We start from the raw sequence: 23,967 nt of genomic DNA, 5'->3' as shown, positions 1-23,967 counted from the left end.
CCCTCCTGGGAGGATCCTCCAAACACCCTCCACTTGGTGTTCCCCTTTCTATCTGAATTGTCCTTTCCCCTAGAATACCCGGCTGGCCTCTAAGTTATGGAGTAATTCTCCTGGTGTTGCTCTCAGCTATTCTTGGGTATTAATCTCATATTTTATTATTTTATATCCCCCAGATGGATGCAATCTTTTTATATCTATCCCTCTCTTTCTGACTCATTTCGCTTAGCATGATACTTTCCATATTGTACCACTTGTATGTAAATTTCATGACTTCATCTTTTCTAAGAGCTACATAGTACTCCATTGTGTAGATGTACCAAAGTTTCTTTAACCAGTCATCTGTTCTTGGGCACTCAGGTCTCTTCCAGTTTCTGGCTACTGTAAAGAGTGCTGCAATGAACAAACAAGTGCAGATGTCACTTCGGCTACACATTTTTGCCTCTCTGGGATATATTCCCAGGAGTGGTATCGCTGGGTCAAATGGGAGTTCAATTTCTAATTCTTTGAGAAACGTCCATACTGTTTTCCAAAAGGGCTGAACTAGTCGGCATTCCCACCAACAGTGAAGGAGTGTCCCTTTCTCGCCACATCCGCGCCAGCAACGGTTGTTTTTGTTCTTTTGAATGTGGGCCAGTCTCTGAGGTGTGAGATGGTATCTCATTGTGGTTTTGATCTGCATCTCCCTGATGATCAATGATGTAGAGCATTTTCTCATGTGCTTTTTTGCCATTCGTATTTCTTCTTTGAGAAAGTTTCTGTTCATTTCATTGCCCCATTTTTTGATGGGGTTGGATGTTTTCTTCTTGTGGAGTTCAACCAGTATTTTGTATATCCTTGATATCAACCCCTTGTCAGATGTGTATTCGGTGAATATCCTTTCCCTTTCTGTAGACTGTCTTTGTATTTTGGTCACTGTTTCTTTGGAGGTACAGAAGCTTCTTAGTTTAAGATAGTCCCATTTATCTATCTCTGTTTTCACTTGCTCAGCCAGTGGCGTGTCATCTTTGAACACACCATTAGCCTCAATGTCATGGAGGGTTTTGCCAACTTTGTCTTCAATGTATCTTATGGTTTCTGGTCTGATGTTGAGGTCTTTAATCCATTTTGATCTTACCTTTGTACATGGTGTTAGGCAGAGTTCTGAGCCCACTTTTTTGCATGTAGCCATCCAGTGATGCCAGCACAATTTGTTAAAGAGGCTTTCCTTACTCCATTTCACATTTCTTGCACCTTTATCAAATATTAGATGATCATATGATTGAGGGGAGATGTCAGTTTATTCAACTCTGTTCCATTGGTCTACAGTTCTGCCTTTGTTCCAGTACCATGCTGTTTTGATTATTACCGCTTTGTAGTAAAGTTTGAGGTTAGGGAGGTTGATTCCTCCCATTTTCTTTTTCCCAAGAATTGCTTTAGCTATTCGTGGGGGTTTATTGTTCCATATAAATTTCAGGAGTGTTTGCTCCATTTCTTTGAAGAATGTCATGGGTATCCTTATAGGAATTGCATTGAATTTGTACAGTGTTTTCGGTAGTATTGCCATTTTGACAATGTTAAGTCTCCCGACCCATGAGCAGGGGATGTCTTTCCATTTCCTCATGTCCTCTTTTATTTCCTGAAGTAGCGTTTTGTAGTTTTCTTTGTACAGGTCCTTTACTTCCTTAGTTAAACTGGTTCCTAGGTACTTGATTTTCTGGGGCACAATTGTGAACGGGATTGATTTTTTCATATAGCTTTCCTCTCTCTCACTGTTTGTGTATAGGAAAGCCATGGACATTTAGGTATTGATTTTATAACCTGCAACTTTACTATACAAGTCTATTGTTTCTTGGAGTTTTTTGGTGGAGGTTATTGGGTTCTCTAAGTATAGTATCATATCATCTGCGAATAGTGAGAGCTTGATTTCTTCCTTTGCTACCTGAATGCCCTTAATATCTTTTTCTTGCCTAATTGCTATTGCAAGTACTTCCAGTACTATATTGAACAGCAGTGGAGTGAGTGTGCATCCCTGTCTCGTCCCTGATCTTAGAGGGAAGGCTCTCAGTTTTTCCCCATTGAGGATGATGCTTGCTGTAGGCTTGTGGTAGATGGCTTTAACTATGTTGAGGAAAGTCCCCTCTATACCCATTTTGGCTAGGGTTTTCATCATAAAGGGGTGCTGGATCTTGTCAAATGCTTTCTCTGCATCTATTGATATGATCATATGATTTTTATCTTTTCTTTTGTTGATATGATGGATTATGTTGATTGATTTCCGAATGTTGAACCATCCTTGCATCCCTGGGATGAATCCTACTTGGTCATGGTGTATGATCTTTTTGATGAATAGTTGGATTCTATTTGCTAGTAGTTTGTTGAGGATCTTTGCATCTGTGTTCATCAGGGATATCGGCCTGTAGTTCTCTTTCTTTGTGTTATCTCTGTCTGCTTTTGGTATCAGTGTGATATTTGCTTCATAGAAACTGTTCGGAAGTGTATTTGATATTTCAATTTCATGGAAAAGCTTAAAGAGGATTGGGAGTAAGTCTTCTTTAAAGATTTGGAAGAATTCACTGGTGAATCCATCCAGGCCAGGGCTTTTGTGCTTGGGGAGACTTTTTATTACCATTTCAATTTCCTTGATGGTGATAGGTCTGTTCAGGTATTCCAGGTCTTCTTGCTTCAGCCTTGGGAGTCTGTAGGAGTCTAGGAATTTATCCATTTCCTCGAGGTTTTGATGTTCCGTGGCATAAAGCTTTTCAAAGTACTCCCTGAGAATCCTTTGAATTTCTGTAGTTTCTGTTGTAATGACCCCCTTTTCATTTCTGATTCGGTTTATTAGTGTTTTCTCTCTCCCTTTCTTTGTGAGTTTTGCTAGGGGCTTATCAATTTTGTTAATTTTCTCAAAGAACCAGCTCTTGGTCTCATTGATCTTTCGGATTGTTTTCTGGGTTTCCATCTCGTTAATCTCTGCTCTGAGTTTTATTATTTTCTTCCTCCTGTTAGGGTTGTGCTCCTTTTGTTGGTCCTTCTCCAAGTTCTTAAGCTGTGAGGTTAGTTTATTTATGTGGGCTCGCTCCTCCTTTCTGAGGAATGCTTGTAGAGCTATAAACTTTCCTCTTAAGACCGCTTTTGCTGTGTCCCGGGCCCGTGATTCTTGTCTGTATTCTGCCACAGCCTGGCAGAGTTTCTTGCTGTGCTGCTGTGCAGGATTATACTGCACTGACTGAACTGGAGGTTTGGGAAGAGAGAAGGTGGTCAAGGGAATGCATGGTCCAACAAAGGACCAGCGAGGGCTCGATATTACTTTTATCTGCTGCCAAATAAGACCCACAGCCATCCCATTGTTCATTCTGATTTGGTTTCCTGTTCCCTGGGCAGAGACTTAAAGTAACCTGGCACTCCACACCGCAGCTCATGCTGAAACTTCAACTGGAAGGTCTCAGCAGAATAACAGCTCTGACACAGAATCAGTGAGCTCAAAGATGGGTTGCAGAAAATCTTCAGGAAACAACAGAAAATGGAAAAGAGTCTCAAGATATACCAACAGAAGACAAGAGAACTTTGGGATAAATTCAAGAGGAACAACAAAAGAATCATTGTGGTACCAGAAAGACAGGAGTAGCCCCTGAGATTTACAGTAGACTTAATAAATGAAAGACTCCAGATCCTAAAAGAGTGGTGGAATATAGTGAAATAACTCGAAGGAATGAATTCCTCACCAAGAACACTTTATCCAGGCAGACTCTCAATCAGATTGGAAGCAACAGTACAAAACTTCACAAATAAACAACTTAGAAGCTTCATAGACTCAAAACCATTGTTATACAAATAACCCCTCAGTATTCAGAGAGACAAAGAGTCCAGCGGGAATGTAAAACCACACACTGAGATTTTATTATTCCAGCTAGCTGGGGCTGAGGTGTCCTGACATAGCAGATCAGAACTCAATCCCGAGTGTCTACAGCCAAGGGTTTATATAGCCATCCTGGGCGCACAAGCCTCAGGAGCAGGCCCAAAGGCAAAAGTAACTTCAAACATTCCAAAGCGAACAAAGGCATACAAGAACAAACTATCCAGAAAACAAACATTCCCAATTAAGAAGACATTCTCAGTTCCCATACCTCAAGAAAGCCAAACACCAAATGGTACCTTCCATTTACTCAGTTGATTCCGATATCCTTCACCACCAGAGCTGTCTCCCACCACATGGTGGTGTAACCTAATTAACTCAGTTAAGTCACTTATCCCTTTTAGCCAGAACTGCCCCCTACAACTTTTACAACCAGGATGAGAAGAGGTGAATTAGCTGCTACTCATATTCCCCCTTTTTCTTATGATCATACTGAGGAATCTTCTGCTTCTTACATTTCCCCCATTCTTACAGTATCAGATGACATAGACTTCAGGCATCACAAGGTTTAAAGAAACAGTGAAGGTCATTTCTTAATAACAGGAAGAACTCACACCCCCAAACATATCTACATCTAAAAGGTGTGAGGGACAGGCCCAAATTAGACCAGCAGAATTCATTTAGCTTAGCTTAACAGGAACCCACATTGCAAAATAACTGGTTATTATGCCCCTGAGCAAGGAATTCAGATACAGGTGCCCCGAATTGCAATCCAGATAACCAGATGTCTCTCACAGACCCAGGACTGCCCTAAAAACCAGGATGTCATTAAGCACTGATGCAAATGCTGATCTTTAAACTATAGGCTGAGTGATGTGCATTAAAATGGATTGGTCAGGAAAGTGAGGGTTGTTACAAATCTATTGGCTATGAAATGAGCGGGCTCTGCTGTAATGGCCAGTGAAGGCCTGTATAAGATCTTCTTTGGAGAAGCTCGGGGTCTTGCCCATCCTGCTGGACTTTGTGTGTCTGTGTAGGCTGCTAAACCCTGGCTAGCCAGTTTTACAATAAACCCTGCTTGCAGTTTGCAGTCTCTGGACTCTCTTTGTCATTAAAGGGAGATCACATGCTGATGTAGGCAGGTAGATAGGGAAAGGCTCTCTGCAATGAAACAAAGTCTCATAGAAGAATTCTAGGACCAACCCACCCTGTGGAGACAGAGAATAAGGACTTGATAAGACCATCCCCAGACCCTGAAGATATGGGCCTCCTCCCCATGAAATTCCTCCTTTCCGAGAACCCCCCTTTCAATCCGGTTGACTCCAGCGACCCAGCCCCAAGGAGATTCCAGGACATTCCAAGTCAGATGATTCTCGAACCCCTTTTCAATCCGGTTAACTCCAGCGACCCAGCCCCAAGGAGATTCCAGGACATTCCAAGTCAGATGGTTCTCGAACCCCTTTTCAATCCGGTTGACTCCAGCGACTCAGCCCCAAGGAGATTCCAGAACATTCTGAGTCAGAAGGATCTATAAGAACCAGCTTGAGAGCCCACTTGGCGCTCTCTCCACCCTCGGAGAAGCCCGCGTTCCCTCTGGACACGTTACTCTCTCCCTCTCTCTCTCTCTCTCTCTCTCTCTCTCTCTCTCTTACTATCTGCTTATCCCTTCCTCTCCCTCTCCAAAAGCCTCCAAATAAAACCTGTTACTTCACTGCTCGTCTACTCCTGAAATTCTTTTCTGCGAGCGAGACAAGAACCCCAGAAACCTCGGGTAAGGCTTGGGACTGGTCTCTCCTTTCCTGCAAAGAGCAAATTCTCGCCCCAGCTTGAGTCCGTGGCTCCCCGAGCAATCGGGTGGCGGGGATTAACTCCCGTGCCGAGAAGATCAAGCGGACTTCAGGTGTGGCTTGACGGCCACCTCGTGGGGCTGGCGGGGCTCAGGCCCGTGCCGAGCAGGTGCTCACTGCAGACTTTACCGGTCCTAGCCTACCCAGGGTTCTGGGTGGCAGAGGCGGGTGGGGAGAAAGTGGCCGTCTTTCTCCTCCCCACTTCACATAAGTCACCCATGGGGCCCAAGTCACCCGTGGGGCCCACCGACATCAATGCCTCCATAAAATTAAGAGGATGGAAAGTCCCTTTTCAGATAATGATGCACTGAAAAAAGTAGTGAATCACACACAGAAATGGAGAAATAAATCAAATGCCTGGAAATTAAACAGCTTACTACTGAACAACCAGTGGTTTAAAAACAAAATCAAGAGGAAATTAAAAGATTCCTGGAAACAAATGCGAAAAAGGAATTGAGATACCAGAACTTGTGATATACAGCAAAAACAGCATTAGGAGGAAAGTCTACAGCTAAACAAGTGTTCATCAGTAAGGGAGAAAGGGGCTCACATAGATAACTTTACCTGACAGTTAAAGATCTTGGAAAACGACCAACCAAAGAAGCCAAACAGACAGCAGGAAGAATATAATCAAACTTAGAGGAGAAATTTTTGAGCTGGAATCTAACCCCCCACCCCCGCCCCAAAAAAAAGAAACAAGATCAAGGAAACCAAGAGCTGGTCCTTTCAGAAAATAAACACGAGTGACAAATCGCTAGCAAAACTCACAGAAAGAGAAAGAGAGCTATATTTTCAAGATTTCAAAAGAGAAATTACTCTCAAGCTAAATGATTATTCCATGTCTTCACTTTAACTGAGTTCAGACAGAACTTTGGATCAGATCAGCTAAACCTTTTGTGACTATCACTTGCCCTCACAATAGTTTCCCTGTGTAATAGTGTAGTATTTAGTGATCATTCTCAATCAGTCTATTAAAACGAATTGAAGGAAATTTCTGTGCATTAAAACTCACATAAAGTATGTAGCTGCTGTGTGAACGTTCGTTCAGTAGGAGGTGCTGAGATAAGGAATGCGAGAGAAATTATTATATTTCATAGAAGACCACTGGTCTCACTCAGATCCTGTGACGATATGCAGAGCGTCCTCAGGTCTCCTTTTATTGACTACTGTACCCCTAAAGAGCACAATCCAGTAACATCATCAAAAGAAATTATAGAAAGAATATTGAGGCAGCAAAACATGTATTGTTTCCGTGTGTCTGCAGGCCAATGGATGGATTTTGTCCTCTGGAAAAAGATACAAAACCAAAACTGAAAACTTTCTTGGGCTACAAGCATTTGGGTTTGCATCCCAAAGACTAGACTGAGCCAGAGCTTGGAATCTCCATCCCAAAGACAAGCATCTGAAATTTGCATCCCAAAGGCTAGGCTGGGATCCAGCCTGGAGTCTACATGTCAAAGATCAGTCTGGGCTAGCACCTGAGATCTGCATGTCAAAGACCAGCAATGCTTCTCTGAGAAAAGGAAAACTGCCCATTTCAATAAACTGAGATACATGAAATTATTTACTGAAGGCAGCTTAAAGGAAAAAGATGTTCAGCTTCATCCAAACCAGTCAGGACACAGGAGAAATCTCGCCCATTTTCATGAGTTCCTGTGTTCCTGCCCATTGTACAGTGCAGTCTACAGGGCTCAGTCTGATGGCTCAGTCCAGCCCCAACATATAGCATGATAACTAATGAATATGTAAATCCATAACGCTTTTTACTGGACCTTTAAAGGGACCATTCATACTGCTGCCCAATCTCTAACATACTTTTGAAGTTATATCTTACTAATGATGCTAACCTAATCAAATTAGTATTAATTATTTAAATAGACTATAATTCTACTAACTTTGCATTTTCAAACATAGACCAAAAAATTGAGGCAGTATGTCCTGATGACTTCCTGACAACTCAGTACAAAGTAGTATTTGCATAGATGGATGAGATGAGTCCTTTTCTTAATTGTCCGTGTATTTCCAACTTTTAAAGAAATGAGTATTTATTTTCCTCAAAAAGCTATGTAATAGGGCTGGAGTTATAGCACAGTGGGTTAGGGCATTTGCCTTGCACGCGACCAACCCGGGTTCAATTCATAGCATCCCATATGGTGCCCTGAGCACTGGTGTGACCCAAAAAGAAAAAAAAAAGCAACATAATAATATCACTTGAAATTTTATGGTTTGTATAGAATATTTATAATTTTCAATATTTTTAAAAATATTACTTTAATTACAATGGATACCCACTATAATAATCTTTATACTTGAAAACTTCTGTCACAGAACACTTTTAATTAATATTATTTTAAATTATCCCACCCGCCCCCAATAAGTGCATTTGCAATAAAATTTCACTAAAGGCCTTTTATGGTACAGGTCTTGATTTAAGGAATTTTAAGGAAGAGTACAATTACTGTTATCATAACATCCTGGCTAAGGGCATTGTTGCCAGTGGATGCTGTTGCTAAGAGTGTCTTTGCTATAACAGTTGCATCTCTAATCATTGTATCTAAGAGTGATTTTTGTTTAGTGTGTTGTTGCTAAAAGCACTGCTACTGAGTAGGCATTGGCTAAGGAATATTTTTGTTATAGACATTTTAAAGAAAGTCATTCATGCTGTACCATTTATTTGTAATGTCACTTCTGTTGTGGTTTTAGTTAGAGACGAAACCACTTAGGGAGCTTTTGATGTTACTTGGATTGATGCTAAGATCATTGTGTCAAAGACATTATTTAAGTGAAATATCATGATTTTTATTAGAGGCTTAATCAAGTTCTGTTCTTATAAATCACAACTGCAGCTACTACATTATATGTGAATGGGCCACCCCAGGTGGGAATAGGTTTCATGCCTTGACCTGTTCACCCTGGCAGCCCGGTGGCCGCCAGCCTCCAGAGGCCATTGGACAGTCAGGTTGGGGCCGTGATGATGAAACATGCGGGGCCTCACGGGATGGGGGTGGAGCCGGCCCTTTCCTCCCTGTCCCAACAAGACCCCAATTCGCCACCCACGAACAGCCTCTCTGGCTCTAGATCAAACTGCTTAATGTCCGTGATCCCAGAGACTCAGAAACAAATCTTGAAACCCAGCGGCTTTTGGCAGAAACACGCCCGGACCTTGCAATAGGCTATTGTCACGGGGCCACCCCAGGGGGGAAAGGGTTCTGTCTCTCTGCCTGCTCCCCATAGGTAGCTCGGATCGGTGGCAGCCATCCACTAGAGGCCATTGGAATGTCAGGTTTGGGCCTGCAGTGACGAGACACATGGGGCCTCATGGGATGCATGTGGAGCCGGCCCTTCCCCTCCCACCCCAATGAGACCCCAAGTCACTGCCCATGAACAGCCTCTCTGGCTCCTGATCAAGCTGCTTCATGGCCATGATCCAAGAGACTCAGGAACAAATCTCAGAACCCAGCAGGTTTTGGCAGAAATCCCTCCAGTCTTAATTGTTAAAATTTTGAAATTTAAAAATTGCACCGCCACTACTGCAGATGCGCGACATCATATAGTATTCATAACCAGCAATAGAAAAACAAATTGTCTACTGTTGCCTTTTCAGCAGATCTGAGTGTTGGAGTAAAATCCCAAATAATAATGGTGGGTCTGGTTTCAAAATATTGAATGTAATAAAAGTAGAGAGAGAGTAATGTGGAAATCATCTGCCCTACAGGTAGGGGGAGGGTGTGGGATAAAGTTATATTGAGATTTTGGGGGGGGTGGAGAATGGGCACTGGTGAAGGTACGAGTGTTTCATTGTATGACCCAGACTTAACCCGAAAGCTTTATAACTGCTCTCACAGTGATTCAATAAATAAAATTATAGAAAATTTAAAACATATGAATATTTTGTTTTTTCCAAGAGCTACAGAATAATGTCACTTTAAATTTCATGGGTGAATACTTATAATTTTTATGAATTTTGGGCTGGAGCGATAGCACAGCGGCAGGGCGTTTGCCTTGCATGCAGCCAACATGGCCGACCCGAGTTCGATTCCTCCGCCCCTCTCGGAGAGCCTGGCAAGCTACCAAGAGTATCTCGCCCGCATGGCAGAACCTGGCAAGCTCCCCATGACGTATTCGATATGCCAAACACAGTAACAACAAAGTCTCCAATGGAGATGTTACTGGGCCCACTCGAGCAAATCGATGATCAACGGGAGGGCCTTTACCTTTACCTTTTACATAAATATTGCTTATATTATTCTGGGTATACACTATAATCTTTCTATTGAAAATTCCTGTCACAGAATATTTTTAATTTACATTATTTTTAATGTAATTAAAAATCTCCTGCCCTTGCGCTGGCTGTCCTCACCGGGGCCTCTTGGAGGGGAGCCGGTTGAGTTTCCCTCCCCGCCCCAACCAGGGCTCCAGCAGCCGAAGACCTCCAGAACCAGCCACCACCATGCTGAGACCACTCTCCACACGCACAAAGGTACCGGCAGAGGAACAAAGGCGTGCGGGTCCTGGGACTGAGATCTCTAAGCCTGCTCAGATCGGGGCTAAGCAACCTCCACCCAGATCCTCCATATTCCAGGAGGCAGGGGTCACACCCACCAACTGGCCCCCTGGCACCGTATAATCCCATCAACAGCCAAGACCCAGAGACTATAAAACCCAGCTCCTGGAAGCAACGTCTTGTTATCTCATGCTTACTTTGGACAAACTGGCAGGCTACCGAATGTAACCTGCCCACATGGCAGAGTCTGGCAAACTCCCCGTGGTGTACCCAATATGCCAAATACCAGTAACAATGATGGGTCTCATTCTCAAAACCCCAAAAGAGCCTTTAATATTGCACTTTTTAAGAAGTCTCAGGGCTAGGACAAAGAAGATGTTACTGGGGCCTGCTCGAGGCAATCGACGAACAATAGGATAATCGTGATCATGATCGTGATATTTTTATACCTTAAAAATAATGTGTTGAAACCACAATGAGATACCATCTCACACCTCAGAGACTGGCCCACATTCAAAAGAACAAAAGCAACCGATGCTGGCGTGGATGTGGCGAGAAAGGGACACTCCTTCACTGTTGGTGGGAATGTCCACTGGTTCAGCCCTTCTGGAAAACAGTATGGACGATTCTCAAAAAATTAGAAATTGAGCTCCCATTTGACCCAGCAATACCACTCCTGGGAATATATCCCAGAGAGGCAAAAATGTATAGTCGAAGTGACATCTGCACTTGTTTGTTCATTGCAGCCCTCTTTACAATAGCCAGAAACTGGAAGAAACCTGAATGCCCAAGAACAGATGACTGGTTAAAGAAACTTTGGTACATCTACACAATGGAGTACTATGTAGCTCTTAGAAAAGATGAAGTCACGAAATTTACATACAAGTGGTACAATATGGAAAGTATCATGCTAAGCGAAATGAGTCAGAAAGAGAGGGATAGACATAGAAAGATTGCATTCATCTGGGGGATATAAAGTAACAAAGTATGAGATTAATACCCAAGAATAGCTGAGATCAGCACCAGGAGGATTACTCCATAACTTAGAGGCCAGCCGGGTATCCTAGAGGAAAGGGCTATTCAGATAGAGAAGGGAGCACCAAATAAAGGATGTTTGGAGGATCCTCCCAGGAGGGGAGATGCATGTCGAAAGTAGACTATGGACTGAACATGTTTGCCACTCAATGCCTCTTTTGCAGACCACAACACCCAAAAGGAGAGAGAGAACACAGGGGATTGCCCTGCCACAGAGACGGGGGGATGGGGGGATGGGGGTGGGAGGGATATTATCCATGGTGGTGGAAAATGGGCACTGGTGGAGGGATGGTTATCTGATCATTGTATAATTGAAACCAAAGCACAAAAAATTGTAAATCTACAACTTTAAAAAAAATAAAATAAAATAAAGGGAAAAAAAAAATAATGTGTTGCTTCCTTGATAATTTTGTGAAGTTGTCAAAATAAAAAACCCTGTGAGTTACATAATAAAAATCTAAAAACAGAAATACCACAAATATACCGAGAACAGCAATTTTCTCATTATTCCATTCCATCACCAGTATAGCATGGACTACCCCAAAAGTTGCAATTTGGAACGGAAAAACGTCAAGAAGTAATATAGTTTATACTGAGATGGTCTCAATGTTAATTTCAATACAAAGTTTCAAGAAAGTTTGAAATTATATCAGAGACTTGTTGTAAGGTCAGATAGATTGCTTTTGACTTTTAGAATAAGCATCTTTGTATTTTAAATGTGTACTATGTGTTAAATATTCCTTGGATTTTTTTCAGAGAAAGAGCACTTTAAAAATACTTTCTTCTGATTTTTATCCAACAGTTGATAACCTCTCAGTATCTGGATGCAAAGAAGATGTCCCAGAAGGAGACAGACAGACAGACAGACAGACAGACAGAGACAGAGACAGAGACAGAAAGTGCCTGCCATAGTAATAGGGAGAGGGGGCAGGAGGGAAACTGGGAACACTAGTGGTGGGAAATGTACACTTGTGGAGAGATGGCTGTTGGAACATTGTATGACTGAATCTCAAAATCTTGATCATGAACAGCCTTGTAACTGTATCACACAGTGATTAAAAAAAATAAATTTAAATTAAAAATTTTCTTCCTTTGGATTTTGGATTAAGATGAGGTGAGTGAAGTGCTGCTGCCTGAAATCAACCTTAGACTTTTTCCCCTGAAAACTGATGGGCCGTGCTGAGTAATGACTGAGTCTGTTTCTCCTTAAACAGGAATAATTTCCTGCTCTTAGGATTGGGTTGCTTGGTAAGGTAACTGCAATTTTAACCTTTCCGAAACAGACTGCATCAAATAAACGTTTCTATCTTCAATCTGACTCATTATGGTGTTATTCGTATGATATTATCTTTTATTTTATATCATTATTGTTATTATATTATAGTATTAATAATTTTCTGTATTACTTTTATGGTATTATTGTATTATAGTATTGTATTAGTACATTGTTGTTGTATTCATGTGTTGTTATTGTGTTACCGTAATTCTGCTAGTATATTGTTATATTATTGCTATTATGATTGTTGTATTCTATTATTGTATTATGGTTGTACTATTATTGTTTTTGCTGCTATTGTGTATAGTATAAAACTTTTATATTATTACTTTATGTTGTATTATTTTGTTGTTGTTGCCGATTCTCACTCTGCTGGCATTAAAATGTAATACTGGGGCTCAGGGTAACGAAAGAGACCACTCTGTAATGTAAATGCAAGACATTTTATTGCTAACTCGAGCTAGGGTCCAAGTCCACACCGCCACAGTGGCTTCAAGAGAAGGACCCAGACTCTAGTTTCAGCGGGCATTATATAACATATGCTTACATAAGCTACTCATGCTTTGTGGTCAACAAAAGACCATTACGGCACATGGTGACTGATTGATCCCACGTGCTGGGCCCTGGGACGTTCCAAGTGGGGTCTTGGTTAGTTAGCTTCGCATTGTTTGCTCGAGCAGCAGGCCCAGTAACATCTCCATTGGAGACTTTGTTGTTACTGTGTTTGGCATATTGAATACTCTCGGTAGCTTGCCGGGCTCTCCGAGAGGGGCGGAGGAATCGAACTCGGGTCAGCCGCTTGTAAGGCGAACGCCCTACTCGCTGTGCTATCGCTCCAGCCTTAAGGAAACCAGGAACTGAGCCTGAAGCCTACCGGATTTTTCTCATTTCTGCCGCCTGTCATGGTGTGGCCATTGCTTAATGTGTGGCTCGTTTCTTCACTAGTTAGTGAATGGAACTAGGAAAGTGACCAGGTGCCTCTGACATTTGAATTTTTAGAAAATATTAGTGTTATATTTCACAGATTCTGCAGGTGTTAAAAACATAATAAGAACATAAGTCACAGGTCATCTCACAGGTTTCAAGTCATCGCCTAGCAGCTATCTCAGATGCTTGTTTCATTATACTAGTGTAGTACTATGACTTTGGTTTGGTTAGGTTTGTGATAGGAATTTTCAGTTACATTGGTTGCCCTTTCAGATATCTAATTAGTAAAAGAGAGTCTTTTGTTTGGAATACCTACTGTGGTTTTCCCATGGGGGCCAACTGGAGTCCTAGAACCTGAGATTTCCTATAGGAACAATCACCATAGGAGGATATGATAGTTGATGTCTTCATCCTCTTCATGTACTCATTAACAAAACTTCACCAATTTTTAAAAAGTAATGCATTTTTAAATCTTAGAAGTAATAGAAAATAACTGCTTTTGAGAAATGCTGATTTACAGACCATAGGGATTATTTTAATGATATCAAAACGAAACACTTGAATTACTAGTAGGCCTAATTTAATAATTAAATTATTTTTGATCCATTGTTTTAGGTCATAGAATTCTTTATGTCAGAAAAAAAGGTTTCAGTGATCTTCTCGAATTTGCTTTCTTATCCCTTCAAGTGCAAAATTGTTATCGTGAGTCTTGTCTCCAATAAAACTGGGTAACTACCATAAGAGCCTCACATTGAAAAGCGTCTTGCTAACTGATTAGAGCACATTAAAAAAGAAGGCAAAATGAAAGGCAAACGATGGGAAATGTACCGCAAAGAAATAAGTTGATCTACAAATAGAATTCAGTCTGTGGATTTCCAAGCTCCCCTCTGCACTTAAAAGTGTGTTCTCCTAGAAGTTTCACAGACACAGATTCTAAAAGTACATTACATGTTTTGAATGAGCTGCATCCATGACTGAATATAGAAATAAGACTCCTAATATTAAAATATGACCAGAATTCTTTTTTCTTCAGTAATTTAAATTTTTTTAATTAAAGAACTGTGATTTTAAAAGTTACTGATTGTTGCATTTTAGGCATAAATTAACCCAAAGCAATCTTTCCACCAGTGTAAATTCCCTCCACCAGTGTGCCCCAATTCCCTCTAACCCAATTCCCACTCAAACTCTGCCTGTTAAATTGACAGGCTCATTACAAAGGTTCAGTGGTTCCCACTTAGATCTCATGTTTTCAGTTCTGTTGAATCAGTACTGTGTTTTGGATATCTGACTCTACCCCTCCATCATACCACTAGTATAACCACTGTTAGACACCTCCATCATACCACCTGTATAACTGAAGCTCTGGTGCCTGTTCCCCTGGCACTTTCAGCTTTCTTCTCCCTCCTTGATTTCTTTCCTCCTATGTATGTATCCTGTTTAATCACTGTGGTCAAGGATGATCTAAGCATATCCCTTTTACTACTATGCATGCCTTCATCCAGTATTCTATAATCCACAAATAAGTGAGGGCACACTGTGTCTTTCCTCTTTTGATTTACTTCAATTGCCTTCCAGTTTCAACCACATCCCAGCAAGCTGAATGATTTCCTCGTTCCTTGAAGCTGCATGGTATTCCATTTTGTACATATATCACATCCTGATCCATTCATCTGTCCTTGGACACAAAGGTTGATTTCATATCTTAGCTGTTGTATGGAGTGCGGCAGTGAATATGTGCGGCATGTGACCTTTTGACTGAGTTCTTTTACGTCTGGAGGAGAGATGCCCCAACATGGAATTGCTGGGTCATATGGCAGTTCAATGTTAAGTTGACAGAGAACTGTCTATACTGATTTCCACAAGCGTTGTGACTGACAACATTCCCACAAGCAGTGGATGAGAATTCCTCTTTTTAACCGCACATCCCTGCCAAGACAAAAGGATTTCTAAATTTTTTTTATATGTGCCATTCTCGCTGGTGTGAGATAAGATACTGAGCATTGTTTCATGTTCCTACTAGCCATCTGCCTATCTTCCTCTGAGAAGTTTCTATTCATTTCCTCTCCCCATTTGTGGAAAAGTTTTCCCATTTACTTTTGTTGATCTTTGTTACTTTATATATCCTAGGTATCAAATCTTCATCTGAAGTGTTTAATGCAAATATTTTTCTCACTCAATTAGCTGTCATTTACTTTTAGCCTGTGGACATTCTTCGCCATGCAGAAGCTCTTTAATTTTATGTGGTCCCATTTGTTTATTTTTTATTTTGATGCCATTTCCTGTGGTTACAGGTATTGGAAGGCATCTATGAAATCTAAATCTTTGTATATTTTATAGTGTTCTTAGTATATTTTTCTCAATGTACTTTTTAGTTATTGGTCAAATCTCAAGGTCTGTGATTCACTTTGAATTGACTTCTCTGTGAGGTATAAGATATGAATCCAGCTTTTGTATCTGACATGCAATTATCAAGTATTCATGCAGCATTTGTTGAAGACGCAATATTTACTCTATTTCACAATCTCAGCTTCATTTTTGGAAATATACAGCCCATAATTATGTTTTTTTAAAATAGGATGTATGATTATAACTCATTGATCAGAGGATCTGTCTTTATTCCAGTGACATGCTATTTGGTCACTGTAGCTTTATAACACAGTTACAAATTAGGTAATGTTAAACTTCCAATTTCTTATTTTTCAATATGGTTCTGGATATTCACAGTATTTTCTGATTCCACACAAATTTATTATTGACTTTTATAGATACTGGAAGAATAGCACCTGAATTTGGATGGGGAGTGCATAGAATATATGTAACAGTTTAGGTAAGTCATTTTAATAATATTGAATAATATTGATTCTTCTAATCTATGGGCAAGGGATATATTTTTACTTCCTGAGATCTTCCTCTATATCGTTCATTTTTTTTTGCAATTTTTTTGGGTCACAACTGGCGATGCACAGGGGTTATTCCTGGCTCGTGCACTCAGGAATTACTCCTAGCGGTGCTCAGGGAACCATATGGGATGCTGGAATCAAATCAGGTTGACTGCATGCAAGGCAAACGCCCTACCCACTGTGCTATGACTCCAGCCCCTCTATATCTTTCTTAAATGAATTTAGTTATTATGGTATATATCTTGCACATCTTTTGTTAAGTTGACTCCACAATACTTGAGATTTAGGGATACTATTTTAAGTGAGTTATACTTAAAGTAGAAAGGGGGCCACGTCCCTACAAGCCACCCACATGGCAGAGCTTGGCAAGCTACTCATCATGTATTCAATATACCAAAAACAGTAACAAAAATGGGCCTCATTCCCCTGACCCTGGAAAAGCCCCCAGTACGGCAATGTTGAGAAGGAAGAGCAAGGAGAGGCTGCTAAAATCTCAGTGCCAAACTAGGCTGCCAAAACAAAGAAGGACTAAAATGACTGTCTGCACTTTTAACACATGTACACTGACATCGGAAGCATCTATTGAGGACCTGATGGTGCTAGCACAGAAGATCAAGTATGATGTCATTGGATTGACTGAGACAAGAAGGCATCGAAAACAGAATGCTATTTTCAGCAGTGGAGAAGAACTGTTCCTCCGAACATGCGACAGTAGAGGCATCAGTGGTGTCGGTGTCCTTGTCAACACAAACTTGGCTATGAGCATTGATTCGTTCCAATGCCTAACAACCCAAATCAGGCACTTACATTTGAATAGATGTGACTCCTTGCCAGTAGTTTCTATCTTCGTCGTCTCTGTACCAACATCCAACTCTGACAAAGAAGAAATTGAGAAGTTCTACATTGAGCTGGAGGAGTTCTATAAAGAAGATCACACCTTCTATGAGGTGATTTTTGGTGATTTTAACACCAAGATAGTACCAAGAAGGTCGTTCAAAGAACTCCACTTCAGGACCCACAGCCTAGAATGGAACGAACAGGGTGAGAGACTGTCTTTGTTCAGCATGTTGACCAAGAGCATCCACGGTAACTCGTAGTTCCAGAAGGCTGAATCTAAACGTTGGACATGTCAGTCTCCTGGTGGGCAGTTCCACAACGAAATTCACCGCATTATGTTCAATCAACGGTTTTGCCTGACCTATGTTGCTATGGTCACAAAATTCCAAATGGGATAAGACCACCAACTACTTCATGCAAAATTCTACTTCACGGAGCAGGAAGAATGAACTGCAATGTTTAAGAGGATAACTCCAAGTGTGAACAACAATTGGGAGATCTTTGGCACTATTATAGCAATATGGGAATATGCTATCATTGACAATATTGACGAGCAATACAATTGACTGGTTCAGCACTTCCATGATTGTGTGAGGCATGCCGAGAAAGAGAAAGAGGGAGAGAGAGAACGAGAGAGAGAGAGAGAGAGAGAGAGAGAGAGCCACAAAAAGACACCTGTCTTCAAAAACGCTCGAACTCATTTGCCAACATATTTTGGAGTGAGCCTCAGGTAATCAGAAGCTAACATCTGAACTTGCGAAGCTGTGCAGAGAAGAAATAAAGGAAGGCCTCAAAGAGAAGAGCAGCAGTTTTGGCTGATGTGGCAGAAGCCGTGAAAAGTATTCCCAACACCCACCTGTCCTTCGCCAGCTATAAGACCAAGATGAATGCCCTCCCTTGTCCTGATGGATCTATCACATCTCCCCGACGGGCAACGGAAAAGGTTACCCACGAATACTACTTGAATCTCTTTGATAGCCAATCCACCTGCCTAAATACCAAATTCTGCAGGATGGATATATTGATCCCAATGTTTCAAAATCTGACATGCTATTTCATCAGTAAAGAAGCATACAGCACCCAGTCCAGACAAGGTAAGACCCGAACACCTGAAGTATCTGCCATCAGTACTCGTCAATACACTGGCTTGGCTCTTCACACACTACCTGTCTGAATGCAAGGTTCTGTGCCAATGGAAAACCAGCAGGACCGTCCTGTTGTACAAGAAGGGAGACATCCGCAACATTGGCAACTATTGCCTGATCTGTGTGTTATCCATCATCTACAAGTTATTCATTTGAGTCATTCTGACAAGGATTGGCAGAACACTAGTTGAAGGATAGCCATGTGAGCAAACTGGGTTCTGAAAAGGATTCAGCATGATTGACCAAATTTATACAATGACTAAGCTCATTGAGGTGTCGAGAGAGTTCAAGATGCCACTCCCTCTAATGTTCATTGATTCGAAGAATGACTTTGATCCTGTTGAGACTGAAGCGGTCATCAAAGCCAAACCGGTCGTTTAAACTCAGTATATCAGTATCCTCCGTGAATTGTATTATGGATTCACCACCAGATCTTACCATTCTACAAGGAAGCAATCATCAACGTAAAGAGAGGGGTTTGTCAGGGTGATATCATTTCACCAAAACTCTTCAGTGCCACCCTCGAGAACATCATGCAATGACTGGAATGGGAAAGAATGGGAGTGAAGATAGATGGTCGGCAACTACACCACCTCTGCTTTGCTGATGACATCACTTTAATAACACCAAAAATTATCCAAGTGGCACAAATACTGCCCGACCTCGACTGTGTGTGTGGAAATGTTGTACTACATCTGAATCTCATGAAAACAATTCTCAGGATAAACAGACTAGTTCTGGGGGCTGGAGCAATAGCAAAGTGGGTAGGGCATTTGCCATGTACGCGGCCGACATGGTTCGAGTCCCAGCTTCCCATATGGTCCCCTAAGCACCACCAACAGTAATTCCTGAATACAGAGCCAGAAGTAACCCCTGAGCATCACCCCCCACCAAAAAAGTGTTTGTGATCCCCCCCATAAAAGCAAAAACAAAAAACAGACTAGTTCCTGATGTTCCATTTGCTCTCAATGGAATGAACATCTCCGAATGCAGCATTTATAAGTACCTAGGTCGAGAACTCAACATGACAAATGACCTGGTACCTGAGCTGCTCAGGACGAAGAGAGTTCTCTCTTCAAGAGCATTGAATAAGTTGTTGAGAGGATGAAGAACCTCCAGTTTTGGACACTTCTTTTCAACTCCACCGTTCTTCCTGCACTAACATACACCTCAGAGACCTGGGCCCTACGAATACAAGATAAGAATGCTATTCGGGTCTCTCAAAGAGAGACGAAATCGAAAGAGCTATGCTTGGAATATCACCTTTCACTCAAGTGAGAGAAGGAATCCAGAGTTCTGAGCTCTGTCAATGATCGACAATCAGGGATGCTTGTCTCATTTGCCAAGGATCAAAATTCAGATGGGCCAGATAAGTAATGTGACTTGTAGACCATTGCTGGACTAGAGCTGTTACTGACTGGATTCCATGGGACATCAAAAGAACATATGGCTGCCCACCTATGAGACGGTCAGACTTCTTCGTCAAGACCAAGCTACCGAGAGTGTTGCGGACACATGGCAGAGCCTGGCAAGATCCCCATGGCATGTTCTATATGCCAAAAACAGTAACAACAAGTCTCACAATGGAGACGTTACTGAAGCCCTCTTGACCAAGTGTCCCAGTGAAGACTGGCTGGTTTGGTGTCAGGACATTCTGCCTCATATATTGTTTAATGGTGGTTTTTTTTTTTAGCTTTCAAGTTCTGGAAGATTTCCCCATTTTCTTTCTGTGATTAATTTTTACTTCCATTGCATTGTGGTCTGAGAGTCTGTACAATTTCTCTATTTGTAAATGTATATCTATTTGAGTTGTGCTCTACACAACTATATATGATCTACCCTGGAGAATGTTTCATATGCATTAGAGAAGAGTGTGTATTCTTGTTTTGGGGATGTAGAACCCTGTATATATGTAAAAATACCAGTTTTTTTAGCTCCTTGTTTAGGGCTCTTGTCTTTTTACTGATGTTCTGTCTTGTCAATCTGTCTAGTGGGAAAAGTGATGTGCTGATTGTGTTTCCTCTTCTATTGTGTTTCCACCACTGTTTTTCTTTAGGCTTGTGAGCAGAAAGATTATGTACTTTGGTGCACAGATGATAACACTTCTTGATCCATTGTTCCTTAACCAATTGGTAGTGTTCATACTGTCCTTAATTACTTTCTTTATATTGAATGGACTTTAGTCTGATATAAGTATGGCTGTCCCAGATTTTATTTGCCTTTCATTGGCTTGTATGATTGCTTTCAATATTTTCACTCTGAGTCTGTATTTATCCTGAGACTTCAGGTGTATTTCCTGTAGGCAATAAAATGATGGATTTTCTTTCCTTATTTCCAGCTACTCTGTGCCTTTTTATAAGAGAGTTTAGTCCATTGGCATTCAAGATGTTATTGACTTAAAGGGTCTTATTGCTGTTTGTATGTGTCTGTGTATATGTGTGTTTGTGTACGAACCAGTTGTTTTGGAAAAATCTTTTATTTTAAACTGTAACTGGCTTTTCAGTAATTCTTGCAGGATTGATTTAGATGTTGCAAATGCTGCCAGCTCTAGTTTGTCTGAAAAGGTTCTTATCAAATCTAAATGATGGCTTTGTAAGATAGTGGATTCTCTTCTGGAAGTATTTTTCAGCCAGTATTTTGGTTATGTGATTCCACTGTTTCCTGGCTTGTAAGAATATTATATGGAAGGTTTCTCATGATCCTTATGATGTTTCCATTATCTGTGAGGGTTTTCTTCTATCTTATTCATTTAAGTAGTCTGCCGTTGTCTTTTGATATTGCTGTTTTGATTACTATGTGTCTTGGTGTTCTCTTGTTTGCATCTATTTTGTTTGTTACTCTTTGGGCCTCTTGAATCTACGCAGAAGACTCAATGTTATTTAAAATTATCAAGTAAAATAGATTTTCAAGTGTAATTATTATGTTAGGGAAAGGTCTGTTGCCTTTTTTAAAAAACAAAAGTTCCATCTGATATAAAGTGTTCTCCATTGGCATATAGATTTCAAAGAATTGCCTCATTTGTACTTAGATGGATGTAACTTGTTCCTATTACCTAGTTCATATTACCTATTATTCTACTCTTAAGGGCAAACATTGTACTTTACATTTTATGCTTACCAACAGGATTTACAGTTATCTGTTAGTTGAAATTATTTTAGGAAAGATGAAAAGGAAAGCAGGAGGGCTGGAGAGAGGGAAGCATTATTTCAGTTAACCTGACAAAGCCTTGTGGGATACATATTTCAAAAGCAGTAAATACAAGTAGAAGGTCCAGGAAATTGCCGGTGGCCTCAGCACTAAGGGACACACCAAGCCCCAGACCCTGATCCTTCTATTGTCCTGACTAGACTTGTCTGACTTCGTACACTTTATGGCAGACTCTTCTCCTAGGAGAAGACATTCCATATGTGGAAAAACAATCGAGTGTTGAAATATGCATAATTCATTTCCCTATTTACTGTGTACCAGAAAGACAGCCAGAGTGATAGTACAGCAGGTAAGGTGCTTTTCTTGCATGCAACTGACCTGGTTTGGATACCCAGCACCACGTATGGTACCTGAGCACTATTGCTATCAATCCCTAACTACAAAGGCAAGATAATCTCTGAACATTGAAGGGTGCTCCCTCAAACACCATCAAAAATAGAAAAATATACATGCCATAAGAGCAGCTAATGTTTTCTTACAGAATGGTTTCTTATCAGCTTGCATGAAGTTACTGATTTGTAAAACGCATGAAAAGTTTAGAAATACATTAAAATATAAATATAAAAAGAACCGAATTTTGAAACATTTCAAGTCATTTGAAAATTGTACCTAGTTATCCAGTAGCAATAAGAGAAATGTTTCAACACCTGAAACATTACTAGCATCATCTCTGGCACTGTCCTGCAGATGGCCGCAGAAAGCTCCATGACGATTTTACCTTCAGACTGCCAAGGCAGAAATGGATGCTCCAGGCTCACAGGGACAGTCTGGAGCTCAGCTAAACAGGTAGGCACTCATCATGCCAACCACACATGGGCGCTGCTGACAAGGTCCCATTTCTCATCTTTTCTCCTTTACCCTATGCTCATTCCCATGTTCTTGCCAATGTCCTCAACTCTGGTTAAAGATTATTTTCTGGTACTTTTTGTAGTTTATAACTTACATAAGATTGTTCAAAAGGGGCCTGAGGCATAGTACAGTTGGATAGGGCATTTGCCAACCTGAGTTGGCTCTCTGGCATCTCATTTGTTTCCTGGAATACTGCCAGGGTAATTCCAGAGAGTAAAACCAGGAGTAACCCCTGAGCACCGCTGAGTGTGGCCCAAAAACCAAAAGAAATTACCCCTCCAAAAAGAAGAGAACAATTGTAAATTCTGAAAAACACAATTTAAGATAAAATTTGACTTCTTTATTGTTGTTATCAGGTAACTGTGACATTCAAAATTTTAAATTGTGTGACAAAATAAACAGTATACTATTAAAGCCCAAGAACTGTAGAAACAAGGTCCAAGAGAACTGCTGCATGGTTGGAAGCTCCCAAGTTGGGGAGATAGGGCAATTAGGTAGAGAAGAGTCCTCTATGAAAACGAGAGTTGGAAATGTTTACTCTGGACAATAACTGAGTGCTGAATGTATGTAGAGGATTATGCATGATAACCTGTATTGCAAACCCAAATGAACCTGTCCATAAGGAGAGAGGGAGAGAGAGAGAGAGAGAAAGAGAGAGAGAGAGAGAGAGAAAATGAGAGTGTGAGAGAGAGAAGAAAAGAAGTAGGGAGAGGGTAGCGTGAGGGGAACTGGGGATATTGGTGGTGGTGGTAAGAATATACTGGTGAAGGGATGGTTTGGGAACATTGTTTTACTGAAATCCAATCATGAACAACTTTGTGACTGTGTGTTATGTGGTAATGAATTAAAAATATATACTAATGAATAAATAATTAAACTAATATTTCCCCAATTGTGGTACACAAAATTTTATTGTTTCCCAATAAATAGTGTCCCACCAGTGAAACTACAAAATATATTGAGGTACTTGTAAGTTTCCCAACTGTTCATCACATTAAAACAAAGAGTCCATATTCTCATCCTCCACCTCTATATTGCATAATAAATCTATCACAAACAAAAATTAAAAATACATAGATTTGATTGAAAAGTAAAAAATGTCACATCTTTATAGGCTTGAAATCTTAATAAGTTCCAGATGCTGGTGCAGATTCACAGAGCATTAGGACCCTTACTGTTTTATTCAAGTAACTGTGACTAACTCCTCCCTAGGGCACATTATCTAATATAAATTATGCCAAAACAAAAGACTGAAGGATCAAAGAAATCATTGAGCAAAAATGTCCACATGGAAAAACACTCAGGTCCATAAACATGAAACAGCAAACCCAGAATTTGTGTGTGACACCAACCCTACAAAAGAACATTCATCATTTTATTTTACTTAAGATTTTATTACTGAATCACTATGAGAAAGACCCTTACAAAGCTGTTCATGATTAGGTTTCAGTCACACAGTATTCCAACACCCATCCCTCCACCAGTGTATGTTTCCCAGCACCACCCAGCCTGCCTCTATGGCAGGAACTTTACCTCTCCCTATTTCTCTCTATCTCTTTTCTGTATCTCTCTGTGTCTGTCTGTCTGTCTGTCTCTCTCTTTCTGCCT

This window comes from Sorex fumeus, unplaced genomic scaffold, assembly GCF_029834395.1.
Source record: "Sorex fumeus unplaced genomic scaffold, SorFum_2.1 ptg000109l, whole genome shotgun sequence".
Lineage (NCBI taxonomy): Eukaryota > Metazoa > Chordata > Mammalia > Eulipotyphla > Soricidae > Sorex > Sorex fumeus.
The sequence above is the reverse complement of the archived record's forward strand: the minus strand, read 5'-3'. Positions refer to the sequence as shown.